A 23,113-nucleotide genomic window follows, 5' to 3' on the forward strand; every position below is an offset into this window, starting at 1 on the left:
GGCCGAGGCGGCAAAGGCATTCTTAGTTCCCCATCAGGAATTTGAGAAATTTAGAAACGGAGCTTCTCCCCTTGGGGAGGCTCATGGCACTAGAGTTCCAGGTTAATTCATGGGAGCAAAGGTGGCCTGGCATAGAATTAGTCACCCTGCTGTATCTTCCTTAGTGTCGCGGTAATAGCTAGTGTAAACTCTCACCTTCACCCGTCCAGAGGCCTTCGTGCCCTAACGGAGATACTGTAGTTTTGCTTTAGTATCTAATAAAATAAATTATCCTATAAGTACCTAATAATTTAGACTAGGCGCCTTCAAATGGCGGACTCCGGTCCGGATCCGAACTACGATGTTATTTTTCCCGGACCTTCACGGTGTATACGATGTCAAAAGTAAGAAAGGGGAACAAATTGCAATTAAAAATAAAAATAACTTGGAGAGCAATGTACGATTTATACGTTCCCTGGCCTAAAAGTCTATTTGTTCCACAAATGGTACCGGTAGCTTATCAAGATGTTGGATACACAGTGTATGTACGAGAGATTTCAAGAAATAGAAGACGAATTACGCTGTAAGCGTATTATTGTGTAACATAATCCCTTCCGACATTATTTTTTTATTCTATCAGAGTCCTTTATCATCAACATTAGTGTGTACTTCGACATCGTACGCTATGGATCAGATAGAGTACACGGTTAATAACAAACACAACTGTGAATGTGCATGCTGTTCGCATGCTCATACGCAACATCTTATTTATCTCACACGAGTAAGTGAGGTTATTAAGATGTTCTATAAACATGGAACCTTATATGGGATGCCAAAACATCTCATTCAATATTTACCCCCAAGATTTTTATCCACGAACGCTGCCCCTTACGTAAATGATTTTTGGGACATTCTTCCTCAGCACAGTAAGATGTCAATCGATGTAGCTTTATGCAGAACCTGTCAACGACATTACAAGCATCGGGGCGAAAATGTTGGTGATGATTGGGATGGAACAAATCCAAGGATTGAACACTGTACACAGTGTATGGATGAACTTTTTCCATTCATTTCAGTACATGATCAAGATAATCAGAAAAGGAAAAAAACCACATGATTTTTTTTTGCTAGTTGCTTTACGTCGCACCGACACAGATAGGTCTTATGGCGACGATGGGACAGGAAATGGCTAGGAGTGGGAAGGAAGCGGCCGTGGCCTTAATTAAGGTACAGCCCCAGCATTTGCCTGGTGTGGAAATGGGAAACAACGGAAAACCATTTTCAGGGCTGCCGATAGTGGGGTTCGAACCTACTACCTCCCGAATACTGGATACTGGCCGCACTTAAAACCACATGAATAACAACAAGGTAAGAACTGTATTATCCTCTTTGTAAAGCATAACATGTATAGTATATTTCACAAACACTAAATGTTTTGTTTAATTTGAATGTTTCGGGAGGCATTACAATTCGGAAGCATGCTACCTCTTCGCATAGCAACCTTGTCGGCAGCAAAACGAACACTGGTGTAGTTCATTGTAAATAAATATTTCAATGCATCCAAAATGTACTTATTGCATTCCTTTGCCTCCGTGCACCTACTCATTCCATCTATAAAGGTTTGAGTAAGTCACCTTGATAACGAACAAGTCTAAACATGCATAACCATGATAACGTCATCACTACAAGTTAAAAACAGAATAATAGCACGGGGGCTTACGTGTAAGCAATGCATTCCTTATTTTTTAACGGGCGAGTTGGCCGTGCGCGTAGAGGCGCGCGGCTGTGAGCTTGCATCCGGGAGATAGTAGGTTCGAATCCCACTATCAGCAGCCCTGAAAATGGTTTTCCGTGGTTTCCCATTTTCACACCAGGAAAATGCTGGGGTTGTACCTTAATTAAGGCCACGGCCGCTTCCTTCCAACTCCTAGGCCTTTCCTATCCCATCGTCGCCATAAGACCTATCTGTGTCGGTGCGACGTAAAGCCCCTAGCAAAAAAATCCTTATTTCACGTTCCGCATGAGCTACATGCTTATAACCCATGCCAACAGATTTAAATAGTATATTTCCGAACTGAAATTTCAAGTTACATGTTTATCCGATAATTTGTTCGACTGCTAGGGGCTTAAATGTAACTAATGTATTTCTTATAGCACTAGGCGTTCTGTTTAATTTCACTTTCCGCATGAGCTACATGCTTATAACTCATGTCAACAGATTCAAATAGTATATTTCCGAACCGAAATTTCAAGTTACATGTTTATGCGATAATTTGTTCCACAGCTAGGGGCGTAAATGTAACCAATGAATTTCTTATTGCACTACGCGTTCTCATAAAAGCCCATGTATAGCCGCCATTTTGTGCAATCGTCTATAGCCGTCATCTTTCTCTATAAGAGCCTATGTATAGCCGCCATCTTGCGCAATCGCCCATAGCCGCCATCCTTCTCTATAAGAGCCTATGTATAGCCGCCATCTTGCGCAAGCGCCCCTAGGCTACCTTATAAGAGCAGCCACTATCTTACGTCAGCGCCCCTAACCCGCCTCATAAGAGCCTACGTATAGCCACCATCTTGCGCAAGGGCCCATGGCTGTCATGATTGTCCATAAGAACACGTCTATAACCGCCATCTTGTACAATCGCCGATGGCCGACATCTTTCTCCATAAGAAGCCGTGTATAGCCGCCATCTCGCGCAAGCGCCCATAACCGTCATCTTTCTCCATAAGAGCCCACGTATAGCCGCCATCTTGTACAATCACCCATGGCCGGCAATTTTCTCAATAAGAAGCCAAGTATAGGCGCCATCTTGTGCAAGCGCCCATAGCCGGCATCTTTCTCCATAAGAAGCCGTGTATAGCCGACATCTTGTGCAATCGCCCATGGCCGGCATCTTTCTCGATAAGAGCCTATGTATAGCCGCCATCATGAGCAAGTGCCCATGGCCGGCATCTTTCCCCATAAGACCCAATGTAGAGCCGCCATCTTGCGCAAGCGCCCCTGAGCCGCCTCATAAGAGCAGGCGCCATCTTGCGCAAGCGCCCGTTGCCGTCATCTTTCTCCATTAGAAGCCGTGTATAGTCGCCATCTTGATCAAGCGCCCTTAAACCGTCTTATAAAAAGCTGTGTATAGTCGCCATCTTGTGCAATTAGATAGCCACAATCTTGTGCAAGCGTCCCTAGGCCGTCTCATAAGAGTCTATGTATAGCAGCCATCTTGCGCAAGCGCCCCTAAGCCGTCTTATGAGAGCCCTTGTATGGTCACCACCTTGTGCAATTGTACAGCCGCCATCTTGCGCAAGCGCCCCTGGGCCGTCTCATAAGGAGCTGTGTATAGCCGCCATCTTGTGCAATTAGCGTCGGAAAAAGCATCATTCCGTAAAACTACGGCCCTGTGTAGTTAGACTCCTCCATGTGCTTACTTATTAAGCTGTCTCATAAGGAGCTGTGTATAGCCGCCATCTTGTGCAACTGGCGTCGGGAAGGGCATCTTGCCATAAAACTAAGGATAACACCCTTCAAGATGGCGGGTGTGAAGTTAGGCTCGCTCTCTTAGGCGTCGGGAAGGGCAACTAGCCGTTAAAGTAAGGTTAGGCCCCTCAAGATAGCGACAGTGAGCAGTAGCGGTGATTGGGAATTAAAAGTGGGGGGGAACAAAACTACGGACAACAAAAATTACCGGGTTAGTGGGATATGGCTGGCGGGGCGGGGGGGGGGGTTGTAGGGCGGAGTATATGCATGTATACTGGAAGAAAAACTACGAAGTGGTACATTTTTTATGCTGTCTGGGCGAATTTCCACAGAGAGGTAAAGATTTTAGCAGTTGAAAATGAAATGAAATGTCGTATGGCTTTTAATGCCGGGATATCTCAGGACGGGTTCGGCTCGCCAGGTGCAGGTCTTTCTATTTGACTCCCGAAGGCGACCTGCGCGTCGTGATGAGGATGAAATGATGACGAAGACAACACATACACCCAGCCCCCGTGCCATTGGAATTAACCAATTAAGGTTAAAATCCCCGACCCGGCCGGAAATCGAACCCGGAACTCTCTGAACCGGAGGCCAGTACGCTGACCGTTCAGCCAACGAGTCGGACATTTTACCAATTTAAGTGCGGTAATAACAGTTTTTGAGATGGCGATTCAATACTAGACTACAGAATAAAACATGTATTACGGAAGTACGGTGTGATTATACAATTAAAAATCATTTAGTATCTGACTACACACTAAGAAACTAACAGACAATAAAGAGACTCCCAGACGGATGAATGCGCGCGACAATCGGTGAATCATACCTCAGTTTCCTTGATCTCGGCAAAAAGACATACCCTTGCTCCCCTTTTTCATAGCACATGCAACGTCTCCATTACTTAATGAGGCGTTATGCAAATCGGTTAGCCGCTACGAACGACATTTTGTACGTATTTCCGCTAATAATTAAAGAAAATAAACTTAAGAGCTAGCTGATAAGATAACGGGGCACGTACATTTTTTTAAAAGTAATTCCAATAATTCCTAGTTTCAGCCGGCTAAAATGGAATAAAAATGCAATGTTTTCTCCACAAAGTGGGGGAGGGGGTGACTGCCCCTCCTCGCCCCCCTTAGTCGCCGCTACTGACTGTGAGGTTAGGCTCGCACTCTTATGCAAAATTCGTAAATCGGCTTAGCCATACTGCTACACTAGGTGTCAATGACCCCGGAATCGGTACCCGTCTAGGTACACTACTAGGTGTCAATGACGTCGGGTGCTGACGCAACAGAAAAATAGTATAGCTACTTGAGGAACACCCTGTGGCTTGGGAACCCCTTTGCCCTATTACTCGTGCCATAGATCTGGATTCAGTTCCAAATCTCTTCGCTGTGTTCATATGGAGTGAGGGCATATAACGTCGTTGATGGTGATTCATCCGTTGGGCGGAGATGTTAAACTTCAGCAGATCCCTTGGTGCTATTCGACAGGAGTAGGCTATGTGCTGGCACCGAGTTTCACATTCTCCCGTCCTACTGTCATGTATAACGATATTCGTTTCAACTCATTAAATGCTCTGATTACGTTGACGTAAGGAAGAACATCCGAAAAACTCGCTATGAAGATTAATCTCATTTCATACCCGCCCCCCGTAGAGAAATGAATGTAGTGTACGAACAAGCTGGAGCAGTTTCAGGAAGTTGTTTGTAAGTAGAACACAAGGTTGATAGCGTAACAAAATTGCGAAATCTGGTATTCAGTTCTGAAACACAATGATATCAACAGATAATGGACTTAAATCCTCTTTATTACTTTATCATCAATTTATCTGTCAACAAGCCATTATCGGTAAATATTGTGAAGTTAAGGATAACTATCAAATGGTGATAAGCCAGAGAGTATAAACAGTTAAAATTTGTAACCATAAACAACTTAAAGTTTTGCTAAGAAACATGCGATCAGTTTTACGTCGACATCTTTCTCATCTAAGAATGTAAATGCGAATGTAAGTTACAAAAACACTAGGCATATGTCATTTATCGATTAGAAATTCTTGTACAGTGACCATTTTCTCTAATACTAGAAGAAGGAACTCTATTTGGTTATCTTATGATCTTTTAAACATTTCAAAATGCCTAAGCTGATTATTATTGTAAATGCGAAATAAAACAATAATTGAGAGTCATACTCACATTAACCCGAATTTACATACCGATTTCAATTAGACAATATAAACGTTTAAGCAGTATGATTCCTCATCATATATTGGGGTGTATGGAAATGTCTTCGCGTCTTGATAGGTGTTTCTCTTCCAGTTCGATGAAAAGAATTGGCTTGTTGTGAGCACTTGGCAGATGACAATTCATAGCATCCAAATGCATTTAAGTCACAACCATTTGAAACTAAGTGTTCTCGTTGAATTCTATTTAAAATTAAGTTTGCTTAGAAGTTGCAGCTGTCGTTGATACCGAGTTTGAGTTAAAGTAACATCTTAGGCTGTCATATCAGTTAACACATGGATAGTGTTCCACATTAATTTTTCGAGGGTGATCGAATTAAACAAAAGTAAACCCTCTCGTTAGACAGAAACTGAACTATAGACAATTGTCACAATAATTAAAAAGAAACTAAAATGTATATTACTACCGGTACCTTGTATAAAAGACATAAGGGCGTTCTAAAGTCTAATAAAAAGAAGGGCCAAACTGACATTGGCAATATAAAGGATGCAATGTCCGACGGCTGATTAAGCGACGTCCTGTTCGTGTGGACCACAACATTGAGAACTTGGTAAAGTCACCCAAATTGCTCAAGAGAAACTGTTCGTGAGGTATATGTGCATTTATTTCAATGTTTGCTTTCCACACAGTCATTGAAAAGCCGCATATACCGGAAGTCCGTATGTGGTATAAAACAAACAAACAAACCCCATGGCACTACAGCCCTTGAAGGGGCTTGGCCTACCAAGCGACCGCTGCTCAGCCCGAAGGCCTGGAAATTACCAGGTGTCGTGTGGTCAGCACGACGAATCTTCTCAGCCGTTGTTCTTGGCTTTCTAGACCGGATATGTGATATAAGTTACTCTAAAATTTAGAGAAACGAAACTGTGTTGGGATCGAGTGTTGACAGGAGATTAAAGACAGGTTATTAATGACAATATCGTATAGAAAAATTCCATTGAAATGAGATGGACTTAATTTTCATTAGCCCATCTGGTCAAATACTCGTTTTTATCTTTGATATGACCGCAGAACATTGACATGCATTCCAACATCCGTTGCGTTTTAGCTCTTAAGAGAATCGTTGGAATAACTTTTTACTTCATTAAACCTGTGACAGCTACTACATCCAATTCGATCTCCAATTCTGTAATATTTATGTTCTTGTTATTGTAAATGCACCATCGTGGAGGTTCCCCACACCTTAAATTCATGTACAAATATGAGTATTTAAATTTGTAGACCAGTTTGCCCAAATAATGAACCAACAAATAAATGAATTGTGCAGGTCTTTCGAGTTGACGCTCTAAAGGCAACCTGCGCGTCTAAGAGGATGGGGCCCTAGCTAACATGAATTCTTACGTTGAAGACTGAAAAAATACCCAGGCCAGAGCCAGAGGAATTAACTAATGAAAGTTAAAATCCCCGACGCGGCCGTGAACCTAACCAGAGACACTTTGGACCAAAGGCCAGCATGCTAACAATTTAACCATAGACGCACACCAACAGAAGATGACAGAAACCGACTTGGAAGTGTAACTACATGCGTCGTGCATCACACCATATGTTTCAGTCTGAGAATTCTGGGTATGTAGGAACATTTTTCAGTTTCAATGTTGTAAAAAAGAAATTAGATTTTTCTTTCGTCCCCAACCTAGCAGCTCTACAAGTACGGAATTTACAAAATATGGACATATCTTTAATATCAAATGTAGACTTTGAGCATTATGTCCTTTACTACAACTTCGTCAGAGAGTCCGGAGTACGTCTATATGCATCCTCACTACATTGTATATTCATTTTCTCTGTTTCCACCTTCCACCTATTCCCCCCTCCCCCCTAGATTCTCTCATAGCACTACATAAGTTTGCTGTTTTCCCTAGTTTCTTCTTCTTCTCTTATGCTTAACAGGAGTGTAGAGTTCAAGTTCGTTATCAGTTCTACGTGTCTCATTTTGTATCCAAATATTTTCCTTTGATTTTTCTTGTCTTTTAGTAGGTATGATACGTATATGTTTTATTACTTACCCATTTCAAGTAATTCTCCGAAGGTGGTAGTAGAGTACAAGAAATCGAATCAAGGTGCAACATAGCTGATGAAGTGAATTCGTAGTTTTTAAAAACGATATTTTGTTAGAAGACAGGCATTTCACTGACGAAATAATCCTCACACTTCTCTGTTTACACACCAACTTTGCTGTATAAGAGAAACTCAGGATATCTTATTCAAACGTAAATGCAACGAGCATGATTGCAGGTATAATAAAATAGAAGAATGACAAGAAGCTATAAGAAATTGAACTGGATGGATGTAATGATCTGTATGAATGGACTTCAAGAGTGTGGTCATATGAGGAAAGAGGCAAGTGAAGGAGGAGATGTTACCTAGGATAATAAAGGATTTTACCATGGAAGATAAGAGAAGCAGATGGTGATACAGGAAGCGATGATTAGATTCGGTGTTTACAGATTTTAAGGTAAGTGGTGCAGAACTACAAAAGACTGCAGGGCTACAGTGAAAGCGTTTGAACTAAGAACCAGCTACGTGGTATTTTTCTTATTGCCGAGAACGATAGTCGCCGTATGTGTGCAGAGTACAGCGGTGGTGATGTAACCATACAGTAGAATCATTAATGTTTTAATAAGATTATTTTTTTACTTATCAGCGTTATGAAAGAAGATGCTGAGCCCACCTTCATTGTCTACCATTTTGGGAAAATTTTATTTTTAAGAACCTATAGTTCATGTTGTTGTGTATAGACGTTAATTTCCTGTGTTTCAGTTCTTTAGGGTGCCCGTATTTGTCTTGTATGGTCAATTTTTGAAACTAGATCCCACTCCAGAAGTAAACGTCGTAGAGGGTTAGGTCAGGAGACTCGGAAGATCACAAATCCCTACTAATAATTCTGTCCTGTTTGAAAGCACTTTCAATTTCTCTGATCGAAATACAATAGAGTCTCGGTATTTCGAGTCTCGATATTCCCACAAATCCGAACTGAAAAATTTGACTGAACAAAAGTAATAAATCGTCAGTTTTCAGTGCGTGAGTCCTTTATACGAGGCGAAAGCTGAACACAACACACGGGAGTAAAGTCATGGAACAACATTTTGAAGAAAGAGAGTGCAGTAAGTGAGGAGGAAAACAACGATGAAGACGACCAGCCGTTGTCTTTTTTAAAAGACTTCCAGGTTGTGAAAGAACCGGCGAGACGGTCAAAAGGCGATGAACAGATGAAAACTACAGATGCCCCTATCATAGAAATGATAACTGCACAAACGCAATGTGAAAGTGACGAGGAAGTGGCAGATACTGTATTCCTGACGAGCCATTGTGAGGTGAAAGCTATGCGTTGCGTCGAACAACGGCCCGAGGAGGCGACTCCGATGGACAACCTACAGTTTAGACGGTGGCGTGACATTGTTGCTAGAAAACGGTGCAGTTCATTAAAACAGAACAAACTTGGCCATTTTTTAAAATGCAATGAAATGCGCGTTTTAATATTCATCACTACTGGAATACGCCCTACGATGTTTTACTTAGTTCGTTTTATATTTTCAAAAGATGTTTGACAATTTCTTTTAGTGGTAGTGTAATTATTTCTAACTCGTTTACTTGCGTGAAAACATACTAATCTGAATTTAAATTGAAAAATATGAAAATCAATGTTCATTAAATAAAATACTCAATCGTCGGACCTTGTACTCACACTTAGTTCTTACCTGCTTACTTACAAATACGTTATTTGAAGGGCGCCAGCTACCACTCAGTGCAGCAATAATAGAATGAGACTCTTGACTATCTCTAGGGTGTGGGGTAATAAGCTTACTTTTGACAACATACCACATAAGTTCTTGGAAAAGGAGATTGGCGTTCGGTTTCCCCATTCAATTTGAGGTTATCTAATTCTGTCATTGAAATAATAGGGTCAAGTCTTGTAAAACGGCCGCTCTTGTAAAACGGCCACATTTCGTTCTTTCAAATCTACCGCCTTCCTATCTGGAGAGGAACCCGACAGTGTGTGTTAAAATCATTGCCATACTTGTTCGGCTTCCGTTCAGTTGTCTGCTATTGTCATATGTCTGTTTTGTGCTTTTGTACGAGTGAATATTTAACATCCACATTCTAAAGGTAAGTCTGACGAAACCGTTTTCATTTCTTCGTGTTCTTAAAATATAATTCACTGTAGCAGTATGAGTTTTAAATTATAAAAGGTGAACAATGCCTGTTAAAGCATGGGCTTCAGTGAAGAGAAGCGTAGTTCGTTATTATTTGGAATTATTTGGAAGTGTATGATCTTGTAACACGGCCGCGCCGGCAACCTGGCAGCTGCAGCAACTATGCCCTACGCCTTCTGTACCACGGAAGAAAAATACAGGCAGAAGTCAAAAAGCCACAATTTTGACTTCGCTACAACACATAAGAGAACGAAGAGCAAAGAAAATGGCAAAAATGAACCCGAAAGCGAAAAATGGATCCGCACGAAACACTGATGATAGCAGGCGCAGATATTATGATGGACTCTTCAGCGAAGACCACGACAGGAAAATCTGGGTGTGGTATCATGAGAAATGTGCAAATACACATGGTGTAAAAGATTTTGTGTGTGAAAAGTGTTCATAAACAGAATTTTCCATAGACGGCCATCTTACAGGACTGTCTTCTAATACGGCCGATTTGCAATGATCCTAAATAAGTTCAAGTAAATTCATCTATCAGTTGTTTTGAATTCCTGCATACTAAACATTCAGTAGTTATGCACCTTTCATTTCCACTTTAATTTGTCTTTGTACTCCTTTTCACCTTCGAATAAAATATACGAATATACTTTAGTGGCCGTATTTGAGATTCTGACCTATGAATTAATTTGATCGAACAAAATATATTCTCTAAATTGTATAGAAAAAATAGTAAGTCTTGCTGCGATAAGGTAGATGGGAATATGAAATTATGATATTGCAATTGAAATAAACTGGGCATGAATTTGAATTCGTCTTGACCGGACATTTAACAATTATACACGAAATATATCCCTCACTTGTTCACTTGACTCTACCTTCAACACTTTGACTGTAATTACGACGTATTCCTTTTATCTGGTGCTTACTGTAGATGTGTCACGCCTAAGTTGGTGATGTATCCATGTGACTTCTTCTTCTCCATATCATATGACTTCTTGGTAAGTCTGTATTGTAGGACTTCATTGCAAGTGTATCCTTCTGTGACTCCATAGTAAGACTTTCCGTCCGTATCTTCAACTATGAAACCGACCAACTGTAGCCTCACTCTCTCAATAACCAATGATTAATGACCGACTGAGGCCTCTCCATCTCGTTCAGTTAATGACCAACTGTGGCCTCTCCTTCCAGTAGAATAATGACTGACGCTACAATATGCAGCCACCTTTTATAGACGTTGGTTGACGCACCTACGTAACCTCCAGAAATAACTGTGATCTACTCCCACCTCGCGACAAATATTACACCCTATGGCGAAATCGCCCTCGGCACCCTAGGTAACTCCCACGAAGTGAGCTCACCGCTAAATACGCACGATGACGTAGCGATGACTTGACAGTAACGCCAGCAGTATTTCGCAATGTTACAATGTCATATCCACATCTGATATACATCAACTCTCACTGTACATGTTTTTAGTGTTAATCTACACACGCGTATATATGCATACATTTAACTACAATCACGCAAGCGACAAACATTGCAGAATGGAACTGAATAATAATTATAATACAATAATAGTAATCTCACAGATAAAATAATAATAGTACAGACATAATAATAATGATATAATAATAATAATAATAATAATAATAATAATAAAAATAATAATAATAATAATAATAATACAAATCGAAAAATGCTATGAAATCTATGTTTAAAATGTACATAGCTTCAATCTTGCACGAATCTATTTGTAACAGGTATCCGTGCTTATTACAACTATTGTTTGGCTGGAGGAATACTTCAAAATTGTGAAGACTGTCAAATGCTGTTCTATTTGTCATGCTTGAAAACGGAGTGAAGTTTAAAACTTGAATTTAAAACTTTACACACGGTTGGACCCATACCTGTTACAACTAGATTCGTCCAAGATTGAAGATTCAAACATACGAGGGCGAGTCAATAAATAAGTCACAAAACCGAATGGAGGCAAAAATAATCAAAGTAACTTTCTGATATTTATTTCACTTTTCCACGTATTCACCCTGTACATTCAGGCACTTATCCCATCTCTTTTCAAGTCCTTGAAAGCTAGCAGCAAAGAAGTCCTTTGGTTGCTGTCGCAGCCAACGTGTAACCTCATAGATTACGGCATCATCAGTATCAAAATGACGGCCACCCAAATGATTTTTTAGGGGCCCAAACAGATGAAAATCACTGGGGGATAAGTCAGGACTGTACGGTGGATGTTCCAAGCGTTTCCAATGAAATGTTCATAACAGCTCCTGCGCTAGTCTTGCTGTGTGAGGGCACTCGTCCCCCGTAACAATTCGTGCCATGAAGTCCTCTCCTTTATCTGTGTACCGAGTGAGATGCTACAAGGACAGACCCATTCTGTTCAGTCAACTGGCGGGGCACCCACCGTGCACAAACTTTACGAAACTGCAGCTGCTCATGCACGATGTTCCATGCGGTTCCAGGTGAACAGCCTACAGCACGCGCTATGTCATCAGTCGTCACACGCCGGTCATTACGGATGAGTTGATGCACACGCTGCAATGTGGTTGCAGTTGACACCTCCGCAGGACGACCAGGACGCTCCCCGTCTCTGATGCTTTCCCTTCCATGGTTAAACTTCTGGATACAATTGAACACAGCTTTCTGTGAGAAACAGTTTCCACCATAGACGGATGCATTTCGCGATGCACTTCTTCTGTGGACAGTCCTTTGGAACACAAAAAACGCACAACTGCACGTTGTTCTTCTCGCGTACAGTCATGCAACACAGCCTCTGACTGACTGTGTGCCTGCGAGATGTCGTACGGCAAGCATACATATGCTGCCATCTGCTGGCAAAACTTGCGCGCGTAATTCCAAATGGTATAAGGCATACACATGTTTGCGACTTATTTATTGACTCGCCCTCATAAATTTTCATTGCATTTGTTGATTGTATTTTATCTCAAGTTTTTAATATATCACTGTTTTTGTATATGTCTTTCATCTTTGTGTTATTTTAGCTGAAGATGACCTCTAGGCTAGGTCGAAACATGTCCTATGTAGCTTTTCAGACAGACTATTTATCAAATGTCAAACTTGTATAGAACAAGTGCACTTTATACAATTCAATTCTTTTAGAATTTTATCTTAGATATTCAAAGTCAATACAGAACTGGAATGAAGTTCATTACTTGTAATAATGCCTGTCATGTACACAGGCCTTTTCATATGATTTTATAAGCCACATTTTTTTATAGTTCGAGGTAGATTCTGTCCGTCCACCTCGAATTACCGAGACTCTACTGTATTGGCTGTATGAGCTTTAGCAGAGTCATGCTGAAAGAAAGCGAAGTCACGCTCCTTACTGATTAATTCTTATTTTTAAAAACGTTTGGGGGAGGGGGTGGGGAGGATAGCGAAGTTTTCACGTAACTTATGTATCAATCAAAATGTAGTTGCGGATGGAGGTCTGGGGAGGAAATTTCTTTCATATATGAATACATTAAATAAGTAAATAAAAATCAACACATTTTAGTAAATAAAATAATATTAATAAATTAGGAAGACGTTAAACGTTAAGTAGATTTTGAGAACAACTTGTATACTATTAAATTTTGAAAATCACATCTCTTACTGCAGCGAGACTTCTCTGACATCCCACATCAGAACGTACATTCTCACTTCAGCCCACGCGTCTACAACAGGCAGTTAGAGTTGCAAGAGTTTTAATTGGATTTGTCGAGCTGAATGCTGCAGTATTGACTGTAACAGAATGAACGGTACGAGAAAAGCTGCTTTTGCCTCATTTAAAAGGAGCGGAACGATTTAACGTACTGTAATTACAGTATATATCAATCTTGTGCGATGTGTTATTTTTGTTACGTATAGTACAATATTGTCTAGGGATTTTATTCATAATTAACTTTCTAGAAAATGTGTCTTATGTATTTCAGATATAATCTCAGTTCTATGGAGCAGTGGCGTAACTAGGCGGGGGGTGGGCGTTAGTGGGGGGGGGGGTAGACCGCCCCATGGAATTTTTACAAAACAACAGTAAGCAGAAACTCATAATAAAATATAAACTAAACGAGCATTCAGAGACGTAATTGTAAAACCAACATATCTGTTTAATCTAATTTCTAAGAAGCCTCAAAATTTTGATTTTAGATTGCAAACTGAACATACTGTAAAACTGTTGTTGTTGGTCGTATTGTTCTTGTTCTCTATCTTAATGATAGATTTTGTAGTGCACTGCAATCTGAATATCAGCATAATTCACTTGTCAGTGTCTTTATAATGACAAGTCTTGCATGCGCGCACAACACACGCACCTTCATTGTGTTCTGTCATCATTTTGTAACTATAATCCCCCTCCTCCTCCCCCGATCGGTCGATCCTAGCTACGCTACTGCTCTGGAGCGAATCGTAAAACTGCAACCAAGGCGGACGCCAACAATTATATATACATGAGATGGAATCACTCAGCTTTACCTTCAACATCACCTTTGGCTCCTGAATTAACATTTGACTATGGATAATGAAGAGAATAAATACGGTTTAATCTGTGACCAGATCTAAGGACCTTTGCGTTTAAATCGTATGGCGAAAGATAGAATTTAGCTGTTGATTGATAGTTCTCCCACAACTTGGAGCGCTAGATACATGAAGTTCCACAGATTTTACACTACGTGAGATTCGCTTTATTGGATTTATTTATCAAAAGATATAATCAGGAAGTGGTAGTAAAAACGTCATAACTGCAATCATGTCAGACATTTAACTTGTTATAGATCCTTGGAAGAAGTTTGAGATTATCAAAAACAAGCGATATGGCCGTGCGGTTAGGGACGCGCAGCCGTAAACTTGCATACGGCAAATAATGGGTTTGAACCGCACTGTCGGCAGCCCTGAAGATGGTTTTCCGTGGTTTCCCATCTTCACACCAGGCAAATGCAGGACTGTATTCCTTCCCACTCCTAGCAGTTACCTATGCCATCGTTGCCATAAGACCTATCTGTGTCGGTGCGACGTAAAGCAACCTGTAAAAAATATATAAAGAATATAAAATATGAAAGAAAAAGAGCTTGAATATGATGCTATAACAAAAGTTATGACATCGAAATGTGACTAGTTTCTTTCTTACGATTTGCAGCACAAATATTTGTGTAATTCTATTTGGACAAGATATACTTGTTTCTATAATTCAGCACGTGCCCATCATAAAGCGTACTATCATTATAATTACTATGATTGTGGGTAATTTAGAATAATGTTTATGTATTTTTTTTAAAGTATAAAACCAGTTCACTTTCTGTGTCGCACACAAGTCGTTCAAATTTGACACGTATTTTAGGAAATTAGAGGAAACAGCAGCTCTTTTTTGGACATTTATACAGAATGGATGACAACAGGTTAACCAAACAGATCTTCAAATATCTTTGGAACAAGAAGTCAACAACAACAACCTGGATTCATGAAGTCAAGAAAGATTCGGAAAGAAACAACATAGGCCTAAGGAAAGAAGAATCAACAGAGAGAGAGAGAGAGAGAGAGAGAGAGAGAGATTTTTAGAAAGTGTTAAAAAACGGAAGGATTCCAAGGTCGTCAGGCAAGGAAAACAGGCCCAAAATGATCCGGGGAGAGGAAAAGGTGGTATAGTAAGCAGATGAAGGAGTATCGGAGGAGGAAGAAGGGACAACAATGGACGAAGCATTGAAATTGTCTCGTGGTCGCTAGAAGACCTTAATGGAGAAGGAAGGAAAGAAAGAATAATAATAACCGAGCGAGTTGGCGACGCGGTTTAGGGTCTGGAATATTCTGACGATGCTGCAGGTCTTCAAAATTGCAGCCTTTTGTGCCACTTCGTGAGAGTAGATGGAGAGCTTCGGTATCTTTAGGTTTTCTGGAAGTGGGTGTGAAAGGAGAAAAGGAAGAATTGTCACTTTCTCTTGTTCCCAGATTCTTGTTACTTCCATAGCCAGAGGAGTATATTTGTCAATTTTCTCCCTATACGAGTACTTCTGTTGCATATTGTGGTCATTAAGAATAGCTATGTCAATGAGATATCGGTATGTGTGTTGGTTCTGTTTGTATGTTAATGTTATGTCTGGTCTATTGTGCGGAGTTGTTTTATTTGTTCGCATCGTGCGACTCCTGTACAGTTTAATGCTTTCTATTATTTGATAAGCTGTAATGGTTATTACTTCTGTTCTGTTGTCCTTTTTTAATGATATTGATATTATATTTGCTCGTACGAAATCCCATGCAGATGTCTTTGGAAAAAGAAATTCCATAATATGATGAGGGATGCCATCTATATATATAAAATAAGAGTTTTGTCTGTATATCGCTCAAAATTTAATAAGGATGGTATTTCTATATCGTTCATGTCCATAGTAACAAGGAAATGCGCTTTTTAATTTTCTGTAATGTCTGTCTGTCTGTCTGTCTGTCTGTCTGTCTGTCTGTCTGTCTGTCTGTCTGTCTGTCTGTCTGTCTGTCTGTCTGTCTGTCTGTCTGTCTGTCTGTCTGTCTGTCTGTCTGTCTGTCTGTCTGTACACGTATCACGAGAAAACGGCTGAAGAGAATTTAATGAAAATCGGTATGTAAAGTCCGGGAATAAGTCGCTACAATCTAGGCCATAATTTTTCACGCTGAGAGAAATGGTAGTTTAGGGGAAGGCCTAAAATTTAATTCTCAAATATTTATGTTATTAGTGGTCCTATTTTAATGAAAATTGCATGTAAAGTTCGGGAATAATTCGCTACAATCTAAACTATAAATAATCTTATTCACTCTGAGAAAAATGGTAGTTCAGGGAAAGGCCTAAAATTTCATTCTCAAATATTTATGTTATTAGTGGTCCTATCTAATTAAAATCGGTATACAAAGTTGGGGAATAAGTCGCTACAATTTACGCCATAAATAATCTTATTCACGCTCAGAGAAATGGTAGTTTAGGGGAAAGCCTAAAATTTAATTCTCAAATGTTTGTTATTAGTTGTTCTATCGTAATGAAAATCGGTATGCAAAGTCGGGGAATAAGTCGCAACATTCTAGACCATAAATAAATGTATTCACGCTGAGTGAAATTGTAGTTTAGGGGAAGGCCCAAAATTTAATTCTCGAATATTTGTGTTATTAGTGGTCTTATTGACAAATACTATGTAACTAGAGTTATACAGTATTAAATTGCCGATCATTTATGTCTTATACATTTTTACCGTACCGGCTATGATAATGGAGATATTCATGAATATGGATTTTTGTTGCTAAGATCATATCAGTGCCGTCACGAGAAAGTGGGTAAACAGAATTTAATGAAAATCGGTATGTAAGGTCGGGGAATAAGGAACTACAGTCTACGCTATAATTAATTTTATAAGACGCCCTAATATTACAGAGTGTAAATAAAACTGAATGTGAAGGCCTACAATACAGAAAGCTCATAACATTGATCAACAATAACATTACATTGTTCATTGTTTGTTGTGATGTGCTTTCTGTCTCTGTAGCCATTCATCTCCGATAGATTGGATTAGTGCTGTATACCGAGTTTTTTTATTTGCTCTACGTCGCGCCGACACAGATAGGAATCATGGCGACGATGGGATACGAAAGGGCAAGGAGTGGGAAGGAAGCGGCCTTGATGTTAATTACGTTACAGCCCCAGCATTTTCCTGGTGTGAAAATGGGAGACGACGGAAAACCATCTTCAGGGCTGTCGACAGTGGAGTTCGAACCCACTACCTCCCGGATCCAAGCTCACAGCTGCGCGCCCCTAACCGCACAGCCAACTTACCCGGTCGTACCGAGTATAAGAGCCTGCCTGAATATTGGCGGGAAGTAGCTGGGGAGTTAGGTACATTTCTGATACTTCTGATACGTAACAAACTGGTTCATCATAGCATTCGAGCTATTCAATCCCTACTCTGAGGCACTGATTGGAATGAGCAGTGTGCATATTTAACGGAATAATGGCAGAGAAGTGTTCACGGTTGTCTGCGGTCTGGTCATTCCAGCACTGGAACTATGGACTGTTAGATCGGCACCGTAATATTGTTCGTTAAAAGTGTGAAAATATGCGGTTTTTAATTTGATCGAGTATTTTATATAACATTGCTTTTAATCGCTACATTCCTACTGACGACTTCAGGTAAAAAAAAAACCCGCAAAGACAGCCTTTCTGAGAATCCCGTAGCGAAGCGCGGGTACATCAGTTAGTTTGGGATATATTTGCTGCATATTGTCTTATGTCTTCTATAAATAAGATGTGGTTTAACTTCTGAAGTTTACGCATATTCCTCTTTATTTGGTATCCATAATTAGTCATCTTCAGGGTCTGTGAGATTAGGTTGAGACAAGCAGAACTTTAGTACACTCCAAGCATCGCCTTAGACGATGCCACGTTTGATTGGGATGACCTCTGTTTCGGTGATGGTGTTCGTCTTCAAGATGATCTTGGTACGCCAAAGTTGCATTGTGGTAGTAATAATATTGACTGGTATTTATCCTGCATAGTTTATAGTTTAGCCAGGTATGTGGCACCATATCTAATGCTTTTCTGTAGTAAATATAGGTCAGGAGATTGCATTGTTGTTTCTGTGTCTGCTGTATAATTTAATTATATTATCAACTAGCTGATGTACCCGTGCTTCGCTACGGGATTCTCAGAAAGACTGACTTTGTGGTTTTCTTAACCTGAAATCAACATAGGTCATTACAAAAACGTAAATATGAATGTAGCGATTAAAAGCAATGCTGTCATATAAAATACTCGATCAAATGGAAAGCCGCACGTTTTATCACTTTTAACGAACAGTGCTGCGGTTAGATCGCGGTGCCAATCTAATAGTCCAAAGTTCCAGAGCTGGGATGTGAAACATGCTCGTTTAGCATGTTCATAACATGTAGGTTTATCTGTGATTGCTAAGAGCTTGCATTAGCTCTCGTTTGACTTCACTAAACTGGCTATTAACTATTTCCCAAACTGTACCGCAGAGGGCAGCGCCCCTGCTTTGTAAACGGATGGTCCTTCCTTCCGCGAGTCTTTGACTTTTATCTCCTTGACTTGAAGTCTTTGTTGTTGTTATGACCTGAAGGAAAGAAAGAAAGATGGAGTCGCCTCAACTCGGAGTAGCATTTTTGAATTATCGATGGGTTTATATCTGGTTTAAACCCTGCCTGTATTCATATTCTGATTTTTAATTGATCAGCTTCAACCTCAGGGAATGTGAGCTGTGTTTTCGCTTTTATTTTATGTTTATCTTGTGGCTGTTTCAAGTGCCTTGTAATCGCGACTGGCTGATATACGTCTTTGCCCCGCGATATGAATGGGTGTGTGTTTGCGGGCATTATTGTGGTGGTGGTGACGAGGTAACTGGGTCTCTACGAGAATTGTCATTATGTGCACGACATTATACTTCTTTATTGCCACCAAATGTTACTAGGCTCTGGGTGTCGACACGGAGATACATCGTACCGAGTGCCTGTGTTGGTGGGCTTGTACGTGGGCCGTGGGTCCATATCGTCCTGCTTATAACATATTTGCAGTGTGCACGTTTCTACGTCGTGTGTTGGAACTTACTTATGGCCAGGTGAGTCATACTACACGTGTTTACGATCTGTTTTGAAAAGAGGTTATTGACCCTATTGTTGCCCGATATTGACAATGCCTGAATGTTTGTGTGTATGTGTGAGAGCGAGCGAGGGGCTAAAAGGATGTCGTATCGGTCAGTTAATTTATGTTCCTTTTCATTTATTCCTCGTACACTTGGTTTTCACTTCGAGTGCGGTATTTATTATTTTGTCTTGGTCTGTTTTATGACCGTTTTGCTCGTTCTTATGGCCACCATTTTGTTTCATTTTAATTCGGGTGATGCGCACACCCGCTTTATTTTCTTTGCCTTTTGCGTGCTCTTTGGTACAGAGATGCTGCACTCCTGGCCATCTCGATACCTTCATTGCCTTCATGTAACTATTGTTCGCTCTATTCCGAGAGGCTGCGTTATCTTTTATCCTTGTGTTGGTCATAGTTGATGCTGTAATAATGATGGACGTTTGAGTAATGTTTGGAAAATATAATGTGAACTGCTTCGCGGAAGGAAATGACCAAAATAAGTCTGTGAGGATCCTTCCTGTTGTAGGTGTTTAAAGATGTGAAAATATCAATTAAGCCGTGAGCACGTCTCATGGTATTGTTTATCCATATATTTATGGTGTGTTGTGCTCGAACGGTTATGATGCTAGCTTCTACTAACCTGAAGGACAAAAGCACATATGTAATAATGTTTCAATTTTTTTTTTTGGGTGGCTTCCTTTTTGCATTTACGTTTTATCTTAATAAACCCTCATTTAATTTCATTTGATTTTTATTGCTGGTAGTTAGTTGTTTTTCCTTGTCATGAATTATTATTATTATTATTATTATTATTATTATTATTATTATTATTATTATTATTATTATTATTATTATTATTATTATTAATCAACGTCTTCAGTTCGAGGCTGTTATATGCCTCTCCTGATCGGAGTCCACGTCCTCGAATCTCCCGTCGGTTATATATGTGTTTTTTTGTATTGGGTTCGGTGCAAATGGCCAGGCCGCAGATTGCCTTGAACACTCATGTGCCATTATTCCGCTAAATATGCACACTGTTCATTCCAATCAGTGCCTTAGAATAGGGATTGAATAGCCCGAATGCTATGATGATCCAGTGTGTTACGTACCAGTAATATCAGAAAATTTATAAACCAGGGGAATGTCATGCTAAAGATGATAATTAATTAATGTTATTTGTTTTACGTCCCACTAACTACTCTTTTACGGTTTCCGGAGACGCCGAGGTGCCGGAATTTAGTCCTGCAGGAGTTCTTTTACGTGCCAGTAAATCTACCGACACGAGGCTGACGTATTTGAGCACCTTCAAATATCACCGGACTGAGCCAGGATCGAACCTGCCAAGTTGGGGCCAGAAGGCCAGTGCCTTAACCGTCTGAGCCACTCAGCCCGGCGCATGCTAAAGAAGAAAGTTATCCAACTCCCCAGCTACTTCCCATCAATATTCAGGCAGGCTGTACGACCGGGCGAGTTGACCGTGTGGTTAGCGGTGCGCAGCAGTGAGCTTGCATCCGAGAGATAGTGATTCGAACCCCATTGTCGGCAGCGCTGATGATGGTATTCCGTGGTTTCCCACTTTCACATCAGTCAAATGCTGGGCCTGTACCTTAATTAAGGCCTAAGGCACTCCTAGCCCTTTCCTATTGTGACCTTATCGGTCATGTACATATTTATTTATTAATTATTTGGCAGTGAAAAACCTTTGTAAAGCTCCCTCGTACTTGTTACAAAAAGTTGCATTAGGTTGCACATGCTTACACAACCTTTGTAACCTACTAAACACCACTCCGTCTTAACTAAAAGGATACACAGATAGAGAGAGAGGGAAGAAAATCTCAAGCCAGAAAAATCGATAATGATACCGTCACCCGTTAAAAAAATGGCCGAACACGATGTTGCCAGCTCGCGAATCGCATTATTATGATGAGATTTCGAGACATGCATAATATTTAATATGGGAAACCTCGGGATGTGATATGATTTAATTATAGACATCTGCCAAAATTCTAATTCTTTATCATATATTAACGTGTGGAAGAATACGCAATCGTTGCATTATATAACACGCTAAGCGTCCCTTGTACGCAGCACCTTCATGGAAGACATTGTTGGGGCATTATTTTGATAATTAATTTTGAATAAATGGCCGAACATTTCAGGTTCCGCACATAACCAGACTACTTAAGAATCTGAGTCACACGTTTAAGTGTATTACCGATGTCATACGACACGTGGAACTATTAATTTAAAAAAGTAGTGGGGACTATCCATTGTCTCTTGCATGGAAGGGGGAAAGTTTATAAAAGGAATCAGATGATGACAACAGTATCCACTTCACGCGAAGGATCCAAAGTAGAACCACGGTTTGATGGTGTTCTGATCTATTTAGTGTTTCAGACTGTAAATGTACAGTTTACATCTTCGAGAATATTGTAATTGTCTACAAACAATAGTATTTAAAAACAGGTTGAAGTTATGTGATCGCAAGAACGGTATAATTGTAACTTTTTAAGTGATGCAACAAGTATTAATTTCATTATAGTGCTATTAATTGTATTTTTTGTGTTAAAGTGACGCAACAAGTCTTAATCTCATAAAAACTGTTATAAGTGTAGAAGATAACCATTGGATTATGAACGTGCTCAGCGGGAGTAGCAACGGACATGAACCCGTGACCAACGTCAACACCATGCAAGCTTAAAAGGAAAGAATGAGGGTCTTACCCGGGCCCGAACCTTGGATTGTTACGACATGATGATAAGTACTAAAATGAAATAATTTTTTAATAAATGCGCGGTTATTCATTATGCAGATCACGTAAATTAGGTTAGACATGTAAATTGCATGTATTTTTTTAATTAGAAAGAGAACTTGTGAGTGGTCTTCATATTAATTTATGTTCATTTCATGGAATTAATAATCTACTCCATGGGCTTAAATATATATAATTAACGTAATGCATGTATTTGACGTGATAAAAAATATTAGTTAGTTTGAGAGTGCTTAGATTAGGTAAATGAAATAGAAAGTAGATTTGTTTTGGCACTGAGCCAAGCCGTAATTTTGTATATTTATTTACGTGATATCCAAGCTTATTATGATAATGCATGTGATTATGCTTGTAAAAATGGATTACCGACTGTTAACATTAGGATAGCAAGGCACTCTTATTTTCACGTAATTTGCATGATTATATTTGTAGATGGCTGTATTAATTATATGCGTAACTAGTGACATGCCTAGACATCGAACAGACGCCCTCCTATTGAGATTAGCGTTTTCCTTTTATGTGAAATATTTTCCCTTTCTATATATGCGAATAACATTATGGATATGTTTAAAATCATCCATATTTGATTTAATTGATTTGATTTTAAAACGTAGGAAAAACCTAGGCTGTATTCTGTAATCGGATGGAATCGAAGCCGGTCATTCTGAGTTGATGGATGTGAATATAAGAAAATGAACAGTGGATTGATATTGTATTATAGAATTATGGCAGGACAGTGAATTTATAAGCCAGTGGAGCTTTGGAAATATGATGTGAGAATATATAATGAAATAAGATTATTTAACAAATATGTGTTCCAAGGGAAACGATTTGCTTTCACCTTGAGATGTTGACAGGATATTTCTGCCACACTGG

The sequence above is a fragment of the Anabrus simplex genome, chromosome 1 (genome assembly GCF_040414725.1).
Source record: "Anabrus simplex isolate iqAnaSimp1 chromosome 1, ASM4041472v1, whole genome shotgun sequence".
Taxonomy (NCBI): domain Eukaryota; kingdom Metazoa; phylum Arthropoda; class Insecta; order Orthoptera; family Tettigoniidae; genus Anabrus; species Anabrus simplex.